Source organism: Cucumis melo, unplaced genomic scaffold (genome assembly GCF_025177605.1).
Source record: "Cucumis melo cultivar AY unplaced genomic scaffold, USDA_Cmelo_AY_1.0 utg001947l, whole genome shotgun sequence".
Lineage (NCBI taxonomy): Eukaryota > Viridiplantae > Streptophyta > Magnoliopsida > Cucurbitales > Cucurbitaceae > Cucumis > Cucumis melo.
Genome location: NW_026124861.1, coordinates 12,973 through 33,407, shown reverse-complemented (window position 1 = coordinate 33,407; position 20,435 = coordinate 12,973). Strand labels below are relative to the sequence as shown.

General features: G+C 34.3%; 2 non-coding genes across 2 annotated transcripts; both read right to left on the bottom strand.

Moving 5' to 3' along the window:
* Positions 1–10,122: 10,122 nt before the first annotated feature.
* On the bottom strand, positions 10,123–10,196 carry TRNAW-CCA (transfer RNA tryptophan (anticodon CCA)). The gene has a single exon. It is a non-coding gene; the product is annotated as a tRNA-Trp (tRNA).
* A 162-nt stretch (positions 10,197–10,358) lies between these two features.
* Positions 10,359–10,432, bottom strand: TRNAP-UGG (transfer RNA proline (anticodon UGG)). The gene has a single exon. It is a non-coding gene; the product is annotated as a tRNA-Pro (tRNA).
* Positions 10,433–20,435: the final 10,003 nt, after the last annotated feature.

Here is a 20,435-nt window from a genome sequence, read left to right as displayed (position 1 = left end):
AGAAATCACTTTAGGATTTGTTGATTTACTACGTGATGATTTTATTGAAAAAGACCGAAGCCGCGGTATTTATTTCACTCAAGATTGGGTTTCTTTACCAGGTGTTCTGCCAGTGGCTTCCGGGTGGTATTCACGTTTGGCATATGCCTGCTCTAACCGAGATTTTTGGAGATGATTCTGTACTACAATTCGGCGGAGGAACTTTGGGGCACCCTTGGGGTAATGCACCTGGTGCCGTAGCTAACCGAGTAGCTCTAGAAGCATGTGTACAAGCTCGTAATGAGGGACGTGATCTTGCTCGTGAGGGTAATGAAATTATCCGTGAGGCTAGTAAATGGAGTCCTGAACTAGCTGCTGCTTGTGAAGTATGGAAGGAGATCAAATTTGAATTTGAGGCAATGGATACAATTTGAGGCAATGGATACTTTGTAATCCAGTAATTACTCTTCGTTCTTTTAATTGACTTTCAATTAAACTAAATTCGGCTCAATCTTTTACTAAAAGGATTGAGCCGAATACAATACAAAGATATTATTGTATATCTTTTTTACTAGATATACAAAATAGAAAATTGAAATAAAAATATAAGACGAAACAACTTAAAAATTTTTATTGTTGTGCTGGATCCGCAATTAAGCCTATGGATCCTTAGGATTGGTGTAGTCATTTAATATTTAATATATTATATCCCGTAGCGTCGTTTCAGATCCGGGATCGAGCCAAGTATCACAACTTCTTCTACCCCATCCTGTATATTGTCCTTTTTGTTCTGTCTTGGAATACAAATTTTTTAGTAGACGAGATTTTACGAAAAAAGTTCTTCATATTCATAGGGATAACAACGATTTTTTTTATGTGAATTTGACAATTTGACATAACCGGTGAGAAACCACTATTTATAAATTAATAATTGAATTGATTTAATTGAAAAAAAAAATAATTCTCTTTTGAGAGAACGCTAAGTATCACTTCACTATATATAACGGAACCTTTTTTTTTTAAGACCGACTCGTTAATACTTAATAATCCTAGTGATTGGATTTAGATCCTATTCTGATAGGAAATGAGATATTTAAATGATTTCTTTTTTATCGAATGACTATTCAGCTATTGTATTTTCATGTAAATAGGGGCAAGAAAGCTCTATGGAAAAAAGATGGTTAAATTCGATGTTGTCTAAAGGGAAGTTAGAATACAGGTGTAGGCTAAATAAATCAATCAATAGTCTTGGTCCTATTGAAAGTGAAGGATCAATTATAAATAATATGAATAAAAACATTCCTAGTCATAGTGATAGTTACAATTCTAGTTACAGTACTGTTGATGATTTAGTCGGCATTCGGAATTTCATATCTGATGACACTTTTTTAGTTAGGGATAGTAATAGCTGCAGTTATTCCATCTATTTGGATATTGAAAATCAAATTTTTGAGATTGACAATGATCCTTCTTTTGTAAGTGAACTAGAAAGTTCTTTTTATAGTTTTCGGAACTCTACTTATCAAAATAATGTATCTAAGAGTGATGATTCCCACTATGATCAGTACATGTATGATACTAAATATAGTTGGAATAATCACATTAATAGTTGCATTGACAGTTATCTTTGGACTCAAATCTGTATTGATAGTTACATTTTAAGTGGTAGTCACAATTACAGTGACAGTTACATTTATAGTTCTATTTGTGCTGAAGGTGGAAATAGTAGTCAAAGTGAGAGTTTCAGTATAAGAACTAGCACGCATAGAAAAAATTTAACTACAACAGAACGTTCTAATGATCTAGATCTAACTAAAAAATACAGGCATTTGTGGGTTCAATGCGAAAATTGTTATGGATTAAATTATAAGAAAATTTTTAAATCAAAAATGAATATTTGTCAACAATGTGGATACCATTTGAAAATGAGTAGTTCAGATAGAATCGAACTTTTGATTGATCCAGGTACTTGGGACCCTATGGATGAAGACATGGTCTCTTTGGATCCCATTCAATTTGATTCGGAGAATCAACTTTATACTTATAAAGATCGTCTTTCTTCTTATCAAAGAAAGACAGGATTAACTGAGGCTATTCAAACAGGCACAGGTAAATTAAATGATATTCCAGTAGCAATTGGGGTTATGGATTTTCAGTTTATAGGGGGTAGTATGGGATCCGTAGTAGGAGAGAAAATCACCCGTTTGATCGAGTATGCTACCAATCAATTTTTACCTCTTATTTTAGTGTGTGCTTCGGGAGGAGCACGCATGCAAGAAGGAAGTTTGAGCTTGATGCAAATGGCAAAAATATCTTCCGCTTTATATGATTATCAATCAAATAAAAAATTATTCTATGTAGCAATCCTTACATCTCCTACTACTGGTGGGGTGACAGCTAGTTTTGGTATGTTGGGGGATATCATTATTGCCGAACCGAATGCCTACATCGCATTTGCGGGTAAAAGAGTAATTGAACAAACATTGAATAAGGCAGTCCCTGAGGGTTCACAGGAGGCTGAATCTTTATTCGATAAGGGCTTATTCGATCTAATCGTACCACGTAATCCTTTAAAAGGTGTTGTGAGTGAGTTATTTCAGCTCCACGCTTTCGTTCCCTCGAATCAAAATTCAATCAAGTAAAGCCTTACTTAACTTAAAAAATGAATTCTTTTTTTTTTTATTTCTTCCGCAAAATTTGGCACGGGGAAGAAAATGAATTTCATGCTCCCTTCTTAACATTACATGTGTATATATACTTCAACTATAGCAAATAGCGGCATAGAGTCTTGCATCTTTCTACATCTCTAGCGGATCTCTAGTTTTACTAAGAATCCTTGTTGTTGGATCGGATTATAACTACCTTTTTGGGAATTTGTACGAAAATCTTTATGAAATTTTATTAAAAAAAAATGCTAAGACAAGATAATAACTAAAATAATGCAAACGTCTATTATGATACATATATCTCATGTCGAAAGATGAGTAAGTCCATTTATTTAATTCGACATTCCTCATTCCTTTTCTATATATACTCACGTAGATATTACTTAGTATAATTATATATTGAATTAGTATAATTATAAGATACCTTTTATAACAATCAATAAATAACAGGTAAAACTATTAATATAACAATGAAAATATTAAGTCGAGGTATCCATTCTATGACAACTCTCACCACCTTACCCTCTATTTTTGTGCCTTTAGTGGGCCTAGTATTTCCGGCAATTGCAATGGCTTCTTTATTTCTTCATGTTCAAAAAAACAAGATTTTTTAAATATGCTGTCTATTTTTTTTTTTCAAAACTTAGACTTTGACGATAACACAGCTATCTATTTAGTAGACTAGAATCTAACATGTGGCTTACTCCAAACATAAGCGATTATACATACGTAAACATGATATCTGAGGAAATCAATTAGAAGTATTTCAAAATAGAAAATAGATAAGTTTCAAAATAGAAAATAGATAAGAGATCGGGCGACAAATGTTTGAGATATAAAATCAATATACCTATATGGATGTAGGTATCTATAGGGAATCATATAAAGGTGATGTTATTATTTTAGATCTAAGTAATTCGATGAATTACTTAGATCTAAAGTAAAGGTTCACATCAAAATAGTGCTAGTTGATTAGAGTTACTTCGGAAACAAAAAAAGTAAAATAGATTTTTTTTGATTCTCTTAATTCCAATAAAATGCAACGAGATCTAGTATGAATTGGCGATCAGAACGTATATGGATAGAATTTATAAGAGGATCTCGAAAAATCAGCAATTTCTGCTGGGCCTTTATCCTTTTTTTAGGTTCATTAGGGTTTTTATTGGTTGGAACTTCCAGTTATCTTGGTAGGGATTTGATAGCTTTATTTCCGTCTCAGCAAATAATTTTTTTTCCACAGGGGATCGTAATGTCTTTCTATGGGATTGCCGGTCTCTTTATTAGCTCCTATTTGTGGTGCACAATTTTGTGGAATGTAGGTAGCGGTTATGATCGATTCGATAGAAAAGAAGAAATAGTGTCTATTTTTCGTTGGGGGTTTCCTGGAAAAAATCGTCGAATCTTCCTACGATTCCTTATGAAAGACATTCAGTCCATCAGAATAGAAGTTAAAGAGGGTATTTATGCACGTCGTGTCCTTTATATGGAAATAAGAGGCCAAGGGGCCATTCCCTTGACGCGTACCGATCAGAATCTGACCCCACGAGAAATTGAGCAAAAGGCTGCCGAATTGGCCTATTTCTTGCGTGTACCAATTGAAGTTTTTTGAAAAATGAAGTTCAGAATGAATTTTGTTCGTAGCAAGAGGGATAAAACTGAAATGAAAGAATAGTCTTTTTTATAGACCATAGTAATAGTATAATAACTTAACTGGAATTTCTTCAGAATGCTCATTTGACCCAAAGCAGACGTATACGGAACAGCCAGAAAACTTTCTTTGTCCGAAATTTTGATCCGTATGTAAATCAACTGCACAGTAACAAAAAAAAGTGGATTCTTTGTTATTTTCTTTCTGTATTATTTCGAAATTCAAGGATTAACTAATAAATCACAAATCAAAAACTAAAAAACAGGGAATGGATTCATAATAGTATGCATATGACTTGTAATAGAACTTATGTTTGATATAAATATTAGTAGTGTAGAGAGTTAACGAATGAAGTGAGTTCATTAAAAAATAAAAGACGAAAAAATGGAAAAAAAGAAAGCATTCATTCCCCTTCTATATCTTGCATCTATAGTATTTTTGCCCTGGTGGATCTCTCTTTCATTTAATAAAAGCCTAGAATCTTGGGTTACTAATTGGTGGAATACTGGTCAATCCGAAATTTTTTTGAATGATATTCAAGAAAAGAGTATTATAAAAAAAGTTCTAGAATTAGAGGAACTCTTTCTCTTGGACGAAATGCTAAAGGAATACCCAGAAACACATCTACAAAAGCTTCGTATCGGAATCTACAAAGAAACGATCCAATTGATCAAGATGCACAATGAGGATCGTATCCATATGATTTTGCACTTCTCGACAAATATAATCTGTTTCGTTATTCTAAGTGGTTATTCTATTCTTGGTAATGAAGAACTTGTTATTCTTAACTCTTGGGTTCAAGAGTTCCTATATAACTTAAGCGACACAATAAAAGCTTTTTCTATTCTTTTATTAACTGATTTATGTATAGGATTTCATTCACCCCATGGTTGGGAACTAATGATTGGTTCTGTCTACAAAGATTTTGGATTTTCTCATAACGATCAAATTATATCCGGTCTTGTTTCCACTTTTCCAGTCATTCTTGACACAATTTTAAAATATTGGATCTTCCGTTATTTAAATCGTGTATCTCCCTCACTTGTAGTGATTTATCATTCAATGAATGACTGAAAAATATAATGTTTGTTACTTTGTACATAAGTAAAACATTCAAAATTGTACTTATTCCTTCTACCCATCGCGAAGGATGCCTCCTATATTCGAGTAACTTTATTTCAGTAAATAGCAGAATCATGGATAGGGAACTATACTAGGGACCTACCTAATTTTATTGTAGAAATTTTTGGGCTCAATGATTGGACCATGCAAACTAGAAATACCTTTTCTTCGATAAAGGAAGAGATTACTCGATCTATTTCCGTATCACTCATGATATATATAATAACTTGGGCACCCGTTTCAAATGCATATCCCATTTTTGCACAACAGGGTTATGAAAATCCACGAGAAGCAACCGGCCGTATTGTCTGCGCCAACTGCCATTTAGCTAATAAGCCCGTGGATATCGAGGTTCCACAAGCGGTACTTCCTGATACTGTATTTGAAGCAGTTGTTCGAATTCCTTATGATATGCAACTGAAACAAGTTCTTGCGAATGGTAAAAAGGGTGGTTTGAATGTGGGGGCTGTTCTTATTTTACCCGAGGGGTTTGAATTAGCCCCCCCCGATCGTATTTCTCCCGAGATTAAAGAAAAGATGGGCAATCTTTCTTTTCAGAGCTATCGTCCCACTAAAAAAAATATTCTTGTGATAGGTCCTGTTCCTGGTCAGAAATATAGTGAAATCACCTTTCCTATTCTTTCCCCGGACCCTGCGACTAAGAAAGATGTTCACTTCTTAAAATATCCCATATACGTAGGCGGGAACAGGGGAAGGGGTCAGATTTATCCCGACGGGAGTAAGAGTAATAATAATGTTTATAATGCTACAGCAGCAGGGATAGTAAGCAAAATAATACGAAAAGAAAAAGGAGGATATGAAATAACCATAGTGGATGCAGCGAATGGGCGTCAAGTGGTTGATATTATCCCTCCAGGACCAGAACTTCTTGTTTCAGAGGGCGAATCCATCAAACTTGATCAACCATTAACGAGTAATCCTAATGTGGGAGGATTTGGTCAGGGAGATGCGGAAATCGTCCTTCAAGATCCATTACGTGTCCAAGGCCTTTTGTTCTTTTTTGCATCTGTTATTTTGGCACAAATCTTTTTAGTTCTTAAAAAGAAACAGTTTGAGAAGGTTCAATTGTCCGAAATGAATTTCTAAATCTGGGGATTTATCAAATAAAGTTCGTAAAAAAAAACCAAATTCTTGTTGGCAATTCTATAATTTAATTATGTATGATCAAAAAATTATGAAAAACTTTTTCCCTTGTTTTTTTTTTTATTCTTTTTCGACCCTATTTCGGTAATTACTTGTACCGCATTACTAGTCATAGTATGGATATTATATTGTCAGGAAGACTATTTTACCTCTTCTTTATTTCTTTGTTTTTTACAATACAAATAGGAGCGGTATTATTATGATTATTATGTCACTGGTGCCAGATTGAAATGTCATTGAATGTGTCTATTTTTATTCTAATAGAATAAAAATAGAGTAGATATTAAAAATAAGATAAGTAAATGGAGAATAGAAAAAAAATGAAGGGAACAAAGGATTCTAGAAGGAATTATGCATCTTTCTAGTATTCGATACCAGAAAAATTCCTTTTCTTGTTCTGGTGTCGAAATAATAAACTAATGAATTATTCTTGATCCCGTTCGTCAAAGATCTCTATTCTTAGTTTCAATTTTTCCCGGTTTATCAGAACCTTTTTTTCGATTTATTACATAAGTAGTGAACAAATTCAATGAATTTTTCAATTCTATTTTATATTAAAATAACTATAGAAAATTCTATTAGTATATTTTAATCTATTTAAAGGGTTTGTGATATCTGATCGATAGAAATATAATATTGTTATATTGGGATTGTATCATCCAGAAAGAGGGAATCGAGTGATTCTCTCTTTCTTTTTTTCGCTTTGAAATGAAAGTATCGACCGATACGATCGCGAAAGAGATGGTCTGAATCAATTTTTTTTTTGAAGCAATTCAGAATCAGAAAGAAATGAAGTTTTTTGAAAAAATAGGAAAGATCCATTTTTTCATTTATATGAATAAATTAGTCTAATTCTAATTAGTAAGAGCTCAACGGGACCTACCCCCTCTTTTTTTCTGATTTGAGGGGGATCCTGTTGAGTTCTTACGCTTTCATGTCTCCAACTCAGTTCATCCGATTATTACAGAGATGAACCTAAGCCGGAATATGAACCATAAAAGAAAATACCAACTAAACCGATCACAGGAATACCAGTTACAGTACCGATTATCCAAAGAGGAATCCTTCCAGTAGTCTCGGCCATTTGTCCCACTTCCCTCCCCATTTCATCAAGTGGTCGTGCTAGAGACAGAAACAGTCATAGATAATTATGAGATGATATCCTTCCGAATGGGATAAGATAATTCGTACTATTATTTAGTATTTTCTTTTATTTAATTGAAGAAATAATTGGAAAATAAAACAGCAAGTACAAAAATGAGTAATAACCCCCAGTAAAGACTGGTACGATTCAATTCAACATTTTGTTCGTTCGGATTTGATTGTGTCATAGCTCTATAATTCGGATTAGGTTTATCGTTGGATGAATTGCATTGCTGATATTGACCCTAAAAAAGAAACGGTAGGTACAGCTAGTCCGTGAACAGTTAACCATCGCACTGTAAAAATAGGATAAGTTTTATCGATAGTCATTTGGTCCTCCTAAAAAGATCTACTAAATTCATCGAGTTGTTCCAAAGAATCAAAACGGCCAGTTATTAATGGAATTCCTTGTCGGCTCTCTGTAAAATACTCATTTGGACGAGGGCTTCCAAAAACATCGTAAGCTAAACCCGTGCTGACGAATAACCAACCTGCAATGAATAGAGAAGGTATAGTAATGCTATGAATGACCCAGTATCGAATACTGGTGATAATATCAGCAAAAGAACGTTCTCCTGTGCTTCCAGACATGCCGAGCTCCACATATTCTTGTACAGTCAAAAGGGGGATCGATTCCGTAAAAGATGAGATCAGTAAATGGAAATTAACTGAAATTTTATCTTTGTAAGATCGTCAATATTGTACCGAGGGTGTTTTTAGAGTATACCGAATCAGTATAGCTATCCTTCTTCTGACGCAGCAACGCAATTTCACAATAAGTATCAAAATGAAGCACTAAAACTAAATAATATAATTTGTTTCTTCTTTTCTTGCTGCTTGTCGATGTAGAATCATATACCATTCATTCAATAGAAAATTCTGAAAATGCCTGTCTGTAGTATTAAGGATTCTATCGGTTATTGGCTTCGGGCTAGAAAGCGAAGATTGGGTAAAATGTGAATCCGACTGGTTGGTTTATAATAATTTAGGAAGCAGATTCTAATAGTCCCAAAATTCAATGAAATTAGACGTGAAATCTCGAAATATTTCTTTTGTGTTTGTAGTTATATTTTTGTTTGAATCTTTTTTTATTTTAAGGAATTGGTTAGTCGTCCAGTAACAAGTAACAGTAGTACATAGGATTCGATGAACGAAACAGAACAACGAATAGAAGAATAATAAATATTCGTAATGCACGCATTATTGTTTTATATTAGACTCAAACGATCGTTCTTCAACTAATTAGAAGAATGTTTTTAATATGGAGAAAGAATAAGAATAAATGGAGAACCTAGTTTCGAGTGATCTGATCGTGCGATACTTTTTTTCTTTTTAAAAAAGATTTTATGGAAATGAACCCACTACATAAAATCTAATTAGTGGGAATACAATTTCATAAATAAAGGGCATTATAAGGTCATTCATTCTTCAGCGATTCAAAGAGCATTTCATTTTTGGAATCAAGTTACACAACATAGTTTATTTATTATTTTTCTTTTTTTTTTTTTTTTTTTCTTTCTAATTATTTAGAATCCATTTAATAGATTTATATATTTACTAGATTTATATATTAAATTATTGTTTATAAATTCTTTATAATAAGAATATTTGTTTTGAAAACTCAAGAGTTGTTCAATGAATCCCTTGATTCCGAATTGCGGGATAGAGAGACAGATGATGAATTGATTTCTTACCTATGTCACAAGATTTTTGTTAGTATCATCTATAATCATAATAATAGATGAATCAAAAACTTTCAATTGAATATATTTTTTCAATTAGTATTTTTACTTATCCATCCGCGTATCTTTCAAAAATAGAAACTTAGGGAAGTGCTTTATAAACATATGGATAAAAATAACGTATTTCATTTAGCCTCGTCATGCCTACTATCACTAGTTATTTCGGTTTTCTACTAGCAGTTTTAACTATAACCTCAGCTCTATTTATCGGTCTGAACAAGATACGACTTATTTGATTAAAATTCATTGAATGCACAATTCAAAAAAAAGAAAGATTTCGGTGTTATTCAATATATTCTATATATTGTAGAGTTCTTTACCTTGTCAATTCAATTTCGAATTCTTGGTCATTGAGATTCATGGGCAATACCGATTAATATTTTAAGGATAGATATTACCTCTCCTTTTCCTCGTTCAACTAAATTGAAATGATTGAAGTTTTTCTATTTGGAATCGTATTAGGTCTAATTCCTATTACTTTGGCTGGATTATTTGTGACCGCATATTTACAATACAGACGGGGGGATCAGTTGGACCTTTGATTAATTAACAGTTCTTTTTTTTGATTGACCCCCTACTTGCTTTATAGGAGGTAAAATTTTGATTTCTGTTGAATTATTTCAGTATCATTTTGATTTAACAACAACAAGAATCGAATCACGCTCTATAGGATTTGAACCTACGACATCGGGTTTTGGAGACCCGCGTTCTACCGAACTGAACTAAGAGCGTTTTATTATCAAACTAAAAGCAACCCGAATATATCTTCGATACATATATTATCATAGAGAATATCATAAAATTAAATAAAAAAAGATTGATTCGATATATGTATGTTCAATTTTTATGGATCTCAATTGATTCCTCGTTACTGTTCAGAAGATAAGTAATAGGTAGGGATGACAGGATTTGAACCCGTGACATTTTGTACCCAAAACAAACGCGCTACCAAGCTGCGCTACATCCCTTTCAATTGGTCTACAGTGTTATTGTAGAGAATCCCTGTCTTGTTTTCCACATTTTTTATTTATTTCCTCCATTGGTATACACAAATTATCTTGCCATTTCTTCTTTTTTGTCTCATATCATATATAAAATATAATAAAAATAATAAAAAGACTTATATACGTATGAAATAATAAATATTAAATCCGCCGTAAAGAAAAATGAATATTTGGGGTGGGGCGGAAAGCTACATATTTTTTTTAATAAAAAAGGGAATATCTACCGAATTGAACTGTTGTACATTTCAATTTGAATTAGGAATTCCGCGGACAATACAAGCGGTTATTAACTATATATACATTTGATGGTATGTAATACCAGTATGTATTACAAATTACTATAAAGTAGGAGGGTTTTCAATGCGAGATCTAAAAACATATCTCTCCGTGGCACCGGTAGTAAGTACTATATGGTTCGGGGCTTTAGCGGGTCTATTAATCGAGATCAATCGTTTATTCCCGGATGCGTTGGTATTCCCGTTTTTTTCATTCTAGTTATTGACTTGGGAAGGGGTGAAGAAGATTAGAAAAACAATCAAATATCTTTGACTAATCCCCTTCCCCCTTCTTTTTTTTAGAGTTTTTAGACTTAGAATAAGTTAGAAAGAATCAAAATGGATTCAACCTCAGTCAAACTCGGACGCGGCGCCAGGTTCAAATTTAATTAATAAAAGAGTGAGAACGAAAATGAAAATGTGATGGCTAGGGCAACAATATCATACAAAATACTTAAATGAAAAACTGTACTGCGATTCTAAATTTAGAAATTATTGTATTACTATATTTTAATATTTGATTGTAACGAAATCTTTCATAATTTTATTTCGAGTTACCAATTTTTCTTTTTTTCTTCATTTTGGATCGGAAAATGGAAGAGTTGCGTGAATCAAAAATCCAAGGGAGGTTCATGGCCAAGGGTAAAGATGCCCGAGTAACTGTTATTTTGGAATGTACTCGTTGTGTTCGAAACGGTGTTAATAAGGAATCAATAGGGATTTCCAGATATATTACTCAAAAGAATCGACACAATACGCCTAGTCGATTGGAAATTGAGAAAATTCTGTCCCCGGTGTTACAAACATACGATTCATGGGGAGATAAAGAAATAGATCGAACCGATCGGCTGTGTGTCACCCTTTTCCAATCCAAGGAAGATGAAAAATTACATATATTAGACATATTTTAGATTTAAATATAAACAAACCAAATCCTATTTCGATCGGATCTAAAATGATTTAGAATTAAGAAATAGGATTTTCGGGATAAGGAATAAAAAAACCATGGATAAATCCAAGCGACTCTTTCTTAAATCCAAACGATCTTTTCGTAGGCGTTTGCCCCCGATTCCATCGGGGGATCGAATTGATTATAGAAACATGAGTTTAATTAGTCGATTTATTAGTGAACAAGGAAAAATATTATCTAGACGGGTAAATAGATTGACCTTAAAACAGCAACGCTTAATTACTATTGCTATAAAACAAGCTCGTATTTTATCTTTGTTACCTTTTCTTAATAATGAGAAACAATTTGAAAGAAGCGAGTCGACCGCTAGAACTATTGGTCTTAGAACCAGGAATAAATAGACTTAGCTTACTCTTTAATTGAATTAAAATTCTAATCCAAACTCAACCGCAGATTGATTCTTTGTTCGAAAAATCCGAAAATCTAGATTCGATTGTCGTGTCGTAAGAAAAAGAAAGAATAGTGGAAGAAGAATAAATCGTTTTTTTTTTATTGAACATATTTGCTCATTTTGACCACTTTATCATATTTTATCATACTAATTTCTACTCTACCTTCTCGGAGTTCATTCTCCAGAGAACTCCATTTTAAGCATTCCGCTGGATTCTTTGCAATCTTCGTATTTTATGATCTCATTGGAAATCATATAAAGACAATTTCTATTTAATATCGCGATTTGGGCAAGTATTTTACGATTAAGAAGCAACTGCCTCTTGTACAGATTGTGTATGAATCTACTATAACTGTAGTCTACCTTATTAGATCGAATTACTGCATTTATTCGAGCGATCCACAACTGTCGAAAATTTCTTTTTTGCCTACCTCTATCCCGATAAGCTGAAGCCAAAGCTCTTATTTTCTGTTGAGTAATAGTTCGAGTAAGTCTTGAATGAGCCCCTCGAAAGCTTGATGCAAATAAACGAATTTTTGTTCTACGTCTCCGAGCTATATATCCTCGTTTAATTCTAGTCATTGAATAAATGAAACTTTGATGAATAACTAATGGATTTCCTTTCTTTCAGTTATTCCTTTCTCCTTTCCTAGTCTATTAATAACAAAACGTATTTTTCCAATGTATAAAATAAAAATTCCAATGGCTTTTGCTACTATAACCTTCCCGACCACTATTTCTTTTTTTGTTCTAATCACCCCAAAATACGAAATAGTATTTTTACTAGGTATAAAAAAACAAAAATAGAGTAAATAAATAAAAATAGAAATGGATAAAGAAATAGTGGGTTCCTTCGTTTCTATGGTTACTTCTTAAACGGTGAGGTCCTCTCTATACACCGGAGCTCCTTCTTTTATTTCATCAATGTTATTGTTAACTTGTACAGTTCACCCTCTTTGGCTCTACCCATGAATTATCTAGTAATCGGTCTTTCACAACGAGATCTACCTATACAGTAACGGTATTTAATTATGAAGATTGGTTGGGTAGCTGACCCTCTTAGTCCGTTCTTGGAAGAATAAGGCTATAATCCTTCTGTTAAATAGGATTTCCTCTGCTTAATGGATAAGCATTTGTTACCAATGGGGAATTCTTTCTCATCTAAAATTGAAAATAGAGATGATTGGATTTGCACCAATAGAAACCATAAATTTGATACACAATAAAAGGATACGATAAATCTTTGTTTATTTATTTTCGGTAGTGAACGGATTTCTTCCATTCATTCTATCCTATTCACTGTACTTATAACTGATACGGGAAAAATTTTGTACTTTCTTTTGTCCCGGTCCATGGTCTAAACGAGTCGCACATACACCCTAGTACATGTTCCTCGACGCTGAGGGCATCCCCGAAGGGCGGGCGATTTGGTGACATTTCTGATTGGCTGTCTTGTGTTTCTAATAAGTTGTTTAATAGTTGGCATGTTGAATTGTATACATAATGAGTTGGTTTAGATCAATCCTAACCGGATGATTATGAATTACTTCTATATTCGATATTAATAATTAATATGATTAATAGTAATATATTAACCCCGGTAAAAAGAGAAAATCGAAAATTTCGGATTTTTGCGTGAAATACCTGCTATTTGTTATTCAACCGCTACAAGATCAACAATTCCATGAGCTTGGGCTTCTGTTGCTGACATAAAAACATCCCTTTCCATGTCTTCGGATATAACCCATAAGGGTTTGCCTGTTCTTTGTACATAAACCCTTGTGAGGATTTCGCGCAGCCTCAGTAGTTCTTTCGCTTCCAGGATAAATTCTACCGTTTGTGCCTCATAAAAAGAACTAGCAGGTTGATGGATCATTACCCTGATGATTTAATAAATGGTTTTCTCTATCTTACATCATTATCATGATGAGTCAAAGATAATAAAAAAAAGATAGGATTAACAACCGTACAGGCATCCTTTGTGCAGTGCATACGGCTCCACAATGGAATTCATTTTTACCTTCCAGCGAAGGAATAGAAAATATAGGATCTAGCAGACCCAGAGCAGTAAATGATCCAATAACCACCCTTCCTTTTTTTTTAGTAATTTCAAAATACTATGATGGTTCCGTTGCTTTATGATTTCGTTTGTTATTCAGCAATCCCAAAGTTTCTTTTTTTTTATTTTTTTTCTTAAAAATAAATATTTCGTAGTCTTTCATAACAGAAATATTGTTAAGAGTCTTCCGTCGTGAAAACAAAAAAGTTTGTGACGCTGAAAGAGGCCTCCGCGATAAATCAGCCTACAATCGGAAATGCCTTTTATCTCATACTACTCTTTCGATACATAACCTAATGGTTTAGAAAAAAAAAATTCTCATATCGAATTCAAAGTGCCATGCTATTATTACTTAATATTTTATATGGCGAAGGCATAGTTTTCTTTTTGTCTAAAAAAAACTCATTGGCGCCGAGCGTGCGGGAATGCTAGACGTTTGGTAATTTCTCCTCCGACTAGAATAAAAGATCCCATTGAAGCGGCTAATCCCATGCATATTGTCTGTACATCTGGTTGCACAAATTGCATAGTATCATAAATACCTAATCCGCTTATTACCCCTCCACCGGGAGAGTTTATAAATAAATACAGATCTTTGGTATCATCCTCCATACTGAGATATACCATAAGACTAATAAGTTGATTCGAAATATCACTATCAACCTCTTGGCCTAAAAAAAGTAATCTTTCTCGATAAAGTCGGTTGATTAGGATAAAATTGTATCCCTTAAGAACCGTACGGGCACCTTTTGATGCATACGGTTCAAAAAAAATAGCGAAAAAAGAATCAATGTTTAGATTTTAGCCTTCTTTAGAGGACTCTTTCTAACTTCTAATGAAGGGGCTTTTTCTTACCTTCCATTTTTTTTTTCAAAATGGATGAGTTTTGTCCTTTGGCCCGCGGTCGTTTATCTATACTATAAATTTCAATAAATAAAAAAAACAATTCATTAAATTTTCAATTTATCGAACTAACTTTTCATTGATATATTGTTTCATCGAGATTCAATTTCAATTCCGATGTCATTTTCTTGTTCCAAAATGGTCTTCTTCAATTCTTTTAGGTTTATGCTCTACTCCGAGTCAAGATCTGCCCGATTTGGATTTGCACATATAGGACAAATGCCCCAATAGCATGGCTTTTTGCTACGACTTCTTTTTTTTTTTTCAATTTACTTCATATTACTCGATTGATTAAAAGTTTTCTATCAATGCTATTGATAAATCGAATATGATACAAGTAGTAGTAATCATAGAATAGATAGATTCCAAATTGAGTTTTTTCTAAGCGGAGCCTGGATACTTCATTTTATTAGTACAACCGAGAAAACCATAAATTATTCTATAATTGATAATATTAATCTGGATACCCCCCAAAAAATAGATCTAATTGCACTTCACGCTCCAAATTTTTGATGATTAAATCAATCCGTCTTGGGCGAAAGAGAGGATATCTCGATCGGGGGAGAGAACGGGGAAATACCATATGACCCAATATATCTGACAAGTCGCACTATAGGTCAACCCACGATGCGTCTTCCTCTCCGGGACTTCGAAAAGGTACTTTTGGAACACCAATAGGCATTAAAGCAAAGAAAAAAGAATTAAGTACTATAGCTAACTTTGATGTGGAAGCGTAACAACGGGTTTATTGTCTTAATAAATAAGATGGGCCTTTATCAGATTTTATCTTTTAGCATATTTTATACATAGATTTAATAAGTTCATAAAAAAGGAAAACAGAATTAATAAGGGAAACTTCTTCCCGAATAGGTTTTTGAATGATGAACAAGTATGTATACATTCACTCCTATAAAATAGGATCAATTCCCATCTACCATTGCGTATTGGTACTTATCGAGTATAGAATAGATCTGCTTCTTTTTGTTCCTACGAATAGAATCGAATTGTTCCATTATTACTAAAAGAATAGACTAAATATTAATCCTTTCGCCAAGATAATCCCCTCAAAAGGGGAGGTCCGTAGCATAGTTTTTTTTTTCAGTGCAATAAAGTTACATAGTGTCTATTTTTCCTTGATAAAGGGGTATTTCCATGGGTTTGCCTTGGTATCGTGTTCATACCGTTGTATTGAATGATCCCGGTCGTTTGCTTTCTGTTCATATAATGCATACAGCTCTAGTTGCTGGTTGGGGCCGGTTCAATGGCCCTATACGAATTAGCAGTTTTTGATCCCTCTGATCCTGTTCTTGATCCAATGTGGAGGACAGGGTATGTTCGTTATACCCTTCATGACTCGTTTAGGAATAACCAATTCATGGGGGGGTTGGAGTATCACAGGAGGGGACTATAACGAATCCGGGTATTTGGAGTTACGAAGGTGTGGCCGGAGCACATATTGTGTTTTCTGGATTGTGCTTCTTAGCAGCTATCTGGCATTGGGTGTATTGGGATCTAGAAATATTTTGTGATGAACGTACAGGAAAACCTTCTTTGGATTTGCCGAAGATTTTTGGAATTCATTTATTTCTCTCAGGGTTGGGTTGCTTTGGTTTTGGTGCATTTCATGTAACCGGATTGTATGGTCCGGGAATATGGGTATCCGATCCTTATGGATTAACCGGAAGGGTACAAGCCGTAAATCCTGCGTGGGGTGTCGAAGGGTTTGATCCTTTTGTTCCGGGCGGAATAGCCTCGCATCATATTGCAGCAGGTACATTGGGCATATTAGCGGGCCTATTCCATCTTAGTGTTCGTCCGCCCCAACAGGATTACGTATGGGAAATATTGAAACCGTCCTTTCCAGTAGTATCGCTGCTGTATTTTTTGCAGCTTTTGTTGTTGCTGGAACTATGTGGTATGGTTCAGCAACTACCCCGATTGAATTATTTGGGCCCACTCGTTATCAATGGGATCAGGGATACTTCCAGCAAGAAATATATCGAAGAGTTAGTACCGGGTTAGCCGAAAATCAAAGTTTATCAGAAGCTTGGTCTAAAATTCCTGAAAAATTAGCTTTTTATGATTATATCGGGAATAATCCCGCAAAAGGTGGATTATTCAGAGCGGGTTCCATGGACAACGGGGATGGAATAGCTGTTGGTTGGTTAGGACACCCTGTTTTTAGAGATAAAGAAGGGCGCGAACTTTTTGTACGCCGTATGCCGACCTTTTTTGAAACATTTCCGGTTGTTTTGGTAGACGGAGACGGAATTGTTAGAGCCGATGTTCCTTTTCGAAGAGCAGAATCGAAGTATAGTGTTGAACAGGTCGGTGTAACTGTTGAGTTCTATGGCGGTGAACTCAATGGAGTCAGTTATAGTGATCCTGCTACTGTGAAAAAATATGCTAGACGTGCTCAATTGGGTGAAATTTTTGAATTAGATCGTGCTACTTTGAAATCCGATGGGGTTTTTCGTAGCAGTCCAAGGGGTTGGTTTACTTTTGGGCATGCTTCCTTTGCTTTGCTCTTCTTCTTCGGACACATTTGGCATGGTGCGAGAACCTTGTTCAGAGATGTCTTTGCTGGTATTGACCCAGATTTGGACGCTCAAGTAGAATTTGGGGCATTCCAAAAACTTGGAGATCCAACTACAAAAAGAGTCTAGTCTGATACAAGATTGCTCTGTTCTTTTTTTCCTTTATTTTTTGATTTGACATAGATAGGGTACCGGATAAATCTTTATTCGGATTGCTTACTTTTCATTTCTTTGACTCTTGTCTTGGTCTTTTTTTTATCCGTAAAAAGATCCCAATTAAACAGGTATGGAAGCTATAATTGTAAACCGAAATCAAATCTATGGAAGCATTGGTTTATACATTCCTCTTAGTCTCGACTCTAGGAATAATTTTTTTCGCTATCTTTTTTCGCGAACCGCCTAAAGTTCCAACTCCAACTAAAAAGGCAAAATGATTTCTCATTATCTCAATTGAAGTAATGAGCCTCACAATATTGTGAGGCTCATTACTTCAACTAGTCCCCGTGTTCCTCGAATGGATCTCTTAGTTGTTGAGAGGGTTGCCCAAAAGCAGTATATAAGGCATACCCAGTAAAACTTACAAGTAAACCAGATATAGAGATGGCAACTAGGGTTGCTGTTTCCATTATTATATAATTTCAAGACCACAATGGATCTATAATAAGATCATTTATTTACAACGGAATGGTATACAAAGTCAACAGATCTCACTGAATAAAAAAAAATATAGGATTATTTATGGCTACACAAACCGTTGACGATAGTTCTAGATCTGGGCCAAGACGAACTGTTGTAGGGGATTTATTGAAACCATTGAATTCGGAATATGGTAAAGTGGCTCCTGGGTGGGGAACTACACCTTTAATGGGTGTCGCGATGGGTTTATTTGCGATATTCCTATGTATTATTTTGGAGATTTATAATTCTTCCATTTTACTGGACGGAATTTCAAGCAATTAGATTCGATTCACAAGAACCCCTAAATAACTTTTCAATAAAAAGGAAAGTCTAAAGTATGTAGGTTTCTGCTTTTTAGCCCACTATTTTTTGGTAGTTCGATCGTGGAATTTATTTTTTTCTGTATTTCCGGAATATGAGTGTGTGACTTGTTAGAATTGATCCTATGGATACGACAGAGAAGAAGTCGGTCATCTTGATGAAGATGATTTGATCTCGTTGGATATTCAGTCTAGGCTAGTATCTGGAGCACAGAATATATGAAATAGATTCCAAAATATTAGAACAAATATTAGAACTATGATTCATACTTATCAGACCTCGTGGCCGGACTCCGAAACAAGAGTTAGAAGTGATAAATAAAAAAAATTTATTCTTTCGTTTCTACTTATTTTGGTTAAAGGATAAACCTTTCTTTAGCTTTTTTCATTATATTCAGTCATTGAATAAGCATTGAATAAGTGATAATCCAAGGGTTCTTACTCAGGGAATTTTTGAACTTTTTTTGGAAGGTTTTTTATTGAATCATCGTGGTTCTAGTCTGAATCTAAGGTTTTAATTGATTCATAGGGTCTTAACAAGATAATTCCTATCAATAATAAAGAAAACAAGAGTAAAGTCGCATTACATACAAATCAAAGAAAAAAAATAGGTAAATAGAAGATTCAAGAGGCCCCTAATGATCAATATAACTATGAATGAGCCGACTTGATATTTGGGCATTATAACTACAAAGAAGACTTTTCGGATTTTGATTCTTTCGTATCTTGATACAAAAAATTGAATCATAGCATTAAGAAGTTTGAAACTTTTTAGTACACATATCCGTTACGAGCGGTATTTGGGTGTTTCTGTTTGAGCCGTACGAGACGAAATTCTCATATACGGTTCTCAGAGGGGGGTCCCCTTGGTTTACCTATCTCAATAAAGTGTATGATTGGTTCGAAGAACGTCTTGAAATTCAGGCGATTGCAGATGATATAACTAGTAAATACGTTCCTCCTCATGTCAACATATTTTATTGTCTAGGAGGAATTACGCTTACTTGTTTTTTTAGTACAAGTAGCTACGGGGTTTGCTATGACTTTTTACTACCGTCCGACCGTTACTGAGGCTTTTGCTTCTGTTCAATATATAATGACGGAAGCAAATTTTGGTTGGTTAATCCGATCAGTTCATAGATGGTCGGCAAGTATGATGGTCTTAATGATGATCCTGCACGTATTTCGCGTGTATCTTACTGGTGGATTTAAAAAACCTCGTGAATTGACTTGGGTTACAGGTGTGGTTCTGGCTGTATTGACCGCATCCTTTGGTGTAACTGGTTATTCCTTACCTCGGGACCAAATTGGTTATTGGGCAGTCAAAATTGTAACAGGTGTACCGGAAGCTATTCCAGTAATAGGGTCGCCTTTGGTAGAGTTATTACGCGGAAGTGCTAGTGTGGGACAATCTACCTTGACTCGTTTTTATAGTTTACACACTTTTGTATTACCTCTTCTTACTGCCGTATTTATGTTAATGCACTTCCCAATGATACGTAAGCAAGGCATTTCTGGTCCTTTATAGAGAATAGAAATCATAGATTTGTAATTAGTTATTTATGATTACTCAGGGGGGAAGAAGAGTATTTCATTGCTGCAAATATGGATTATTGAAAAATAAGACATGTATTTGGATATTTCCCTTCAACTCCACGAAATTTTATTCGTTATTTTTCAATAATAGTTGAAGGGAATTCTTCGAAGAGAAAATGGATTATGGGAGTGTGTGACTTGAACTATTGATTGGACCGTGTAGATATATGTCTTTTTATCTGCCACATTGGGATTCACAACAAAATGTGTCTTTATTCCAACCACCGCGAAAGCTCCA